Source organism: Apteryx rowi, unplaced genomic scaffold (genome assembly GCF_003343035.1).
Source record: "Apteryx rowi isolate R43461 unplaced genomic scaffold, aptRow1 scaffold_106, whole genome shotgun sequence".
Taxonomy (NCBI): domain Eukaryota; kingdom Metazoa; phylum Chordata; class Aves; order Apterygiformes; family Apterygidae; genus Apteryx; species Apteryx rowi.
This window is the reverse complement of record NW_020447264.1, coordinates 1,155,450-1,161,597: the sequence shown is the minus strand read 5'-3', so window position 1 is coordinate 1,161,597 and position 6,148 is coordinate 1,155,450.

The following is a 6,148-nucleotide window of genomic DNA, read 5'->3' as shown; positions in this document are numbered from 1 at the left end:
AAAGCTATAGCGGGGTTAGTATCAGAATGGTGATTTACTTACTCCTAAGTATTTTTGCCAGAAAGGCCCGAAGCCAGCCCTATATCAGGTGGATTTTATAAGCAAACCATATAATGATAGTGATTCAAACTGAATCCAGGATCCCATCACACTGGCCCAGGGAAGGTGAGGATGTATTAGGAGGGGGTTCCTTGGTGGAAATAAGTGTCAGAGCAGTGCTACAGGGCTCTGGTGAAGCTTCAGCAATCTGATCATCCACGACCAAGAAAAATTAATAGAAACCTGAGGAGGTGCAAAATGGGCTTCAAGGACTTTCAGGGGATGAAGAGCTCAGCTCTCAGAGAAGAGACAAAGGTCTGGCCTTGCTTATCCAAGTAAAGAGAAGTCTGGTTATCACATATAGAAACACCTAGAGCATTAAAGATAAAGGAAGGAGGAGAGCTATTTAATTGAAAAGTCAATATTAGCAGAGCAAGAAAAAAGTTAGAAATAGGCCAAAAAAAATTTTTGGCTGGAAATTAAAGGATGACTCCTGGCTGTGAGAGAAGAGAAATGCTGGAGCAGACTCCCAGCAGAAGCAAAACGTTGAATACTTGAAAGGTGAAACCTGATCAGTTGAAAAAAAMCAGCTTGTATGACACGATAGCAGAGACCCCAGGAGCCTGGAAATCATGACCCAGGCCGTCCCTTCCAATCTAATGCTCCTAAGCTGCAGTTCAGGACAGCAGCAGGAGAAGCAACAGCCCAGCAGAGAAACATATTTCACTGGAAGACGTCGGAAAACGCAGAGTCAGCCCTCCGGGTGCACGCGTACATTTGCTTTTCGGTGTTTCTCTGTGCATTTGTTCTGTACCTTGCAGGCCAAAGTGGGAATGCAAGGGGTAGATTTATGGCTTATCTTTTCTCTTCTCTCCCAGTAATAGTATGTGTGTTGGGGGGGAACTTCTGGCCCCTGAGAGAACTGGAACATAAAAGCAATGGACAGAGGGTATGAAACTCTTTTTCTGCTGACTCCAACACAGGTGCCACTTAATTTGTTGGTTAGCGGTTATGGGCAACCTGTGTTTAAACAGCACAAAAAAACCTCTCCCTGCAGGTCTCATTACTGAGGAAAGTTCTTGCCACAGCTTCCTCTCTGCTTGGAAATCAGCCTGGCCTAAGGATTCAGCAGAAATCTCTTAATAGGTGGGCAGAAGGTAGACGCGGTACTGAGGTACCAGGCCCAGGGATGAAATTCCCAACAGGGACCCAGGACATCTTGTATTTGTATCTAGATGTGTTCTGACAAACAATGTCATTTAGCTGGTTTGCCTCAATTCACAATACAGTTCTGCTAATTTAAATATCTATTGCAGCAGGATGCAAAGAGCCTTCAGGATCCTTCAATACAATGTCACAAGTAAGTGAGGTTAATTAAAACCTTCTGTTTAGAAAGGAAATAACTCTACAGGCTTCAAGCTGTAAACCTAGCGATAACTGGCAAGTTGTGGGAAAAAAAATGCACATTCTTTACAGGTGAATTAATTTAGAATTGCCCACAAGGGCTTTACTTTATGGCTTTCCTCTGCATGTATTATAAAGGAAAGGAGCAAAGGTTGACATCTCATAGAGAGTCTGCAGAAACAAGAACATTTCTGCATGACAATCACCACCTCGGTTGTGACTTAAAGTTACGCGTCTGTCTCACGACCACCCTGTCAAGCGGCTCCTGCAGTCAGGAGTTATGGCAGACAATTCTCCATGGCTCAACTAATTCCCATGGAAAATCTGGAGTATGAAAAATGGATATTTTCTGACAAACAGCAATCCACCAGTAGAGTCCCAACATTATCTACTGACAGCCACCAGAGGCATATATCTGTCAGCCTCTCGATTAACAACCTCAAGAGTAAGAGCTTAAATCTGGCTCCACCACTGGAAGGAATTTTACAGAGGTAAAATAGGTAGACATCTAATTACTTTGACCTTCTTCTATGGACTTTCTAGAGAGAAAAGTGGTCTGGATTCATCCCACAGATTTATGCACCAAGTGATGTCAGGGAGATGTTTTATGTTCTCAGGGGCTAGCAGAACACCCTGAAAACAAATTGTCTAGACTCAGCTAGAGAACCTGTCTATTTGGAAACATCTGGAAAATTTCCACAGCTGTTTTAGAGCTGTATTTTGTCAAATCCATGAGTTGCATGTTGCCCTTTTGATTTGCAATACTGAACGTACTTTTCATCTGATAGTCCTTCCAATGATCTGGCCTACAAGATCGTGCCAGCATTCCCCCTCCCATGACCTTGGAAGAAGTCCTCAGCAGTGTGCTGCAAAGAAATCCCTTGTTAAGGCTAATCCTAGAGACATCATGCACCATGGGCAAGGCACAGGGTTTTCTCATCTTCTTCCTTTTCTCTGTTCTTTGTAAAGTCTGCAGCAGACATGACATTTAGCCAGTTGACTCATCCTTTGYGGAGCTGAACTTGATGCACCAGCAACCAAGCACCTGGGCTGTCTCTCATTTTGTTAATCCTCATGCGAGATGTCAACTGATTTTTTAATCCAGCTATGAGTTGCAGTGGCCCGTCGGATGAGAGCAGGAGAAATGGCCGAGTACTGCTGTGCAGCTGAGAACGAGGGGATGGACACCTCTGAGAAGGTGCATGCCCCAGGGACCCTCAGAAGAAGATCCTTACATTTCATTCCTGCACCTAAGAGTAACCTCCTCCCTTCCCTCTCATGATACTTGACTGCCCTGTCATATAATGTGCCCAAAAGTCTAGCTCAGGAAAGCATTAAATATGGGGAACAGTTATTCTGCATAGTCACAGGGGCTCTTTCTGTTTTTAGGCCAGAATTACCCAAATAATAGATTATGGTGAAGTTCTGCCCGTAAACATTGCATAGCACCCCSGGAACTTTCACTAATGCATTTTTTTTTCAGACCTGGGTCTCCATTTTCCATTACAAATAGCTTTCCTATGAGGAGCTGGTCAATTCTAATGAAATGAGCAAGAAAAATATTATGTCAGTTTAAGTGACATTGATGATTTACATAACTGTTTAATAATCCATCTATAATACACTCTATGTGGATACAAATGACACAAACAGCTCTTTAGTTAGTCATTGATAATGAGAAGCAAAATACATTAGCAGTGGTGTATGAATTGTGGTTTAGAATTATCTGAGGGCAGTAGTATAAGTTGAAGGTTTTTGGAGCAAGATTCCTTACAAATACATTAATTCCTAAGGGCTGCCAGCTGTGGTTCAGTTTAATTTTAAAAAGTACAGAATTACAATGTTGCAATACACTCCTTTGTTTTTTAAAAATAATAAGAGCCCTTATTTATATGCCCATTTTCAAAATGGTATACAGCCTGTCGCTCTTTGGCAGCGTGAGGTAGCCTATAATCTAAAAGCTTAGTAGATAGATCATAACTGTTGGTTAACAAGACAAAGAGACRTGATTATAATTAAAGGGGGGGTGATGTCTGGAGATTTTGAAAGGTTTTATTGAAAGGGTTTTATATTTTGATTCACTTCTGTTTATGGGAATAAGCCTGTATTTTATAAATGCATACTTACTTTTTATCCTCCTTTTCACTTCTTTATGTCTTTCATTTGCTTGTGGAGGAAATTTTTTATTTTTTTGTTGCTTTTTGATAATTGGCAAGATAAATATATTTTTTTATAATGCCTTATAGTCTAGGCATAAAACAACTCAAGCAGCTTTGGAGAGATTCTCTCTGCCCTTTCTGACACTCATGAATTCACTCGGTATTGCTGTGGTGTCACCGTGCAGGCCATGCGTTGTACGCAGATGTTTCTTAACAGAATTGCATTAGCAAACCTGGGTTGTGCTGTTTTCATAACGACTCATGTTCGCATTAATACGAAATGGCACCGTTGTTGTGGGCAAGAACCAGCTAAATGTGCAGGTTTCCTGTGTTCAACCATGCCCATATTCATTCTTGGCAGTGAATAGGAGCATAGAAACAGTCTTACTGGAAAAAAAGGCAGTATCTCATGTCCCATGACACGCATATACACACCGCTGTCATTAACCTTAAGTACAGGCAGTGAGATTTCACATCAGCCTGAAGAACAGGGTGTGGAAGTCCCAAAAACGGGGTTTGGTAGCAGATGCCAAGGGGAGAGTCTAACAACAGCGAGAGGCACATAGGGACATGCTGCCCTCCTTGCTAGAGCTCTCTGGGGTTGGAGGTGGTGCTGTTGCATTTACTAGTGACCCATAGATTTAATTTTTTCCATTATTTTGTCCATTTTTTTGAAGTTTTGTGCTGTGCAAAATATTTCCTTGTGCTTATTTTGAGCCTGCCACCTGCTCTTTTCATTTCAGTACTCTCACCAGCTCTTGGTTATAGAAAAAGAGACAAAGAATAAAGAGTTGTTCCCTTTTGGGGACCACTCAAGACTTTGCAGACCTCTGTCAATCCCTAACAGTCCCATTGTCTGGGATGACGAAAACTAATTTATTTAGTCATTCTTTGCCAAGAGATTGTCCCATTTCTTTGATAATCCCCATCACCTATTTCTGTATCTTTTCCAATTTTATTAGTTCTGTTAGAGACAGGAGAATCGGAAAGGAGCACAGTAATTTGCGAGTGCACAGTGGATATATACCGTGGCCGGATGATGAAAGCAGATGGCTGGAATTGCTGAGATATGGACCATTGCAATGCCCAGTTTTGTTTCCTTATGTTTCTCCAAAAATATTTCTGGGTACTATCACAGTCCAAAAAATAAAATAAAATAAAATAAAATAAAATAAAATAAAATNGAAAGGAAAGGAAAGGAAAGGAAAGGAAAGGAAAGGAAAGGAAAGGAAAGGAAAGGAAAGGAAAGGAAAGGAAAGGAAAGGAAAGGAAAGGAAAGTCATTCTTAGCTCCTATATATGGAGTTTTTATCATTATCTCATTTTCCTGAGAAATTCCTAGGTCAGTTCTAGTTCAATTCCTGCACTGACCTCCTGCACTTCATCCAGCTTTGCTTTCCACCCAGTCTCACCTGGGCTGAGCCTAACGCTTTGGTCTCACGTCTCCCTCAAAGCAAAGACATGGAGAGACGAAGACTCCCCCTTTCTCTTGGCCGTCAGATTCAGTTGTGATTTCCCCTCCCTGCTCAGTTAAATGCATGCACTTCATTTCTAATTGGAATTTGTCTGAATTAAGCTTCAAGCCATCAGTTCTGGTTCCGCCTTTCTCTGCCAGATTAAACAGCCTTTTATTACACAGTATTTTCTCCCCATGAAGGTATTTATGCACTCTAATGAATGTTCTTTTTACTAAGCTAAACAGATTGAGTTCTTTGACTTTTTTTTTTCACAATACAGCATTTTTCCAGCCCTCAAATCATTTTTGTAGCTCTTTCTGTACACTCTCCATTTTTCTTCAGCGTCTTCTTTAGAGCCATTGACAGCAGAACTGGACTCAGTCATGACATATTGCGCCATAATTGTTAATTCTGGGTTTGTGCCATCTTGGATCACCCAGTAGGACAAATCCCATCAGGACTGTCATATCATAGCATGGAGATTGTGCTGGCTTTGGGAAAATAGACAGCATCTGACTCAGCATGAGTCAGAGTGGCACAGAGGGGTGGCAACTTCTGTATGCCAAAATATAACCCAAATATAGACCCCCAAATCCAGCTTTATGACCTGCCAAAGGAGCGGCTATTGGATCAGTGCTTTATACCCTGTGGAAGGGGTGTTTTGACCTAATACTGTGAAATTTCAAGCTTGGTGCATCTCATACTTTATCTCCATGTCACCAAAGCTACATTCAGAGGTGAAATCATCCCTCCAGCCCTTCTTCTCTGGGTTCTTCCACGCACCATCTCTGTGACAGTCAAGGGCTACATATTGGGTAGAAATTATTATTTCAACAAGTGGGTTTGTGTTTTAGCTCTATTCAGAGGAGCCCTTTTACATCAGGCTAAGGACGTTTTGCTATTGATTCTGCCAAGCACCTCTGGGATGGGATCCAGTATCTCCGTGCCGCACGGTCCACGTGAATCACCTAGGCACTTCAGGAATCCCACTGACACACAGAGACATGCCAGCATTTTTTAAGTTAAGTCTACAAAGAAATCAGTCCTTGCTCAGCAGATGAGGGAGATGCCTACCTCTCCCCAGCTAATC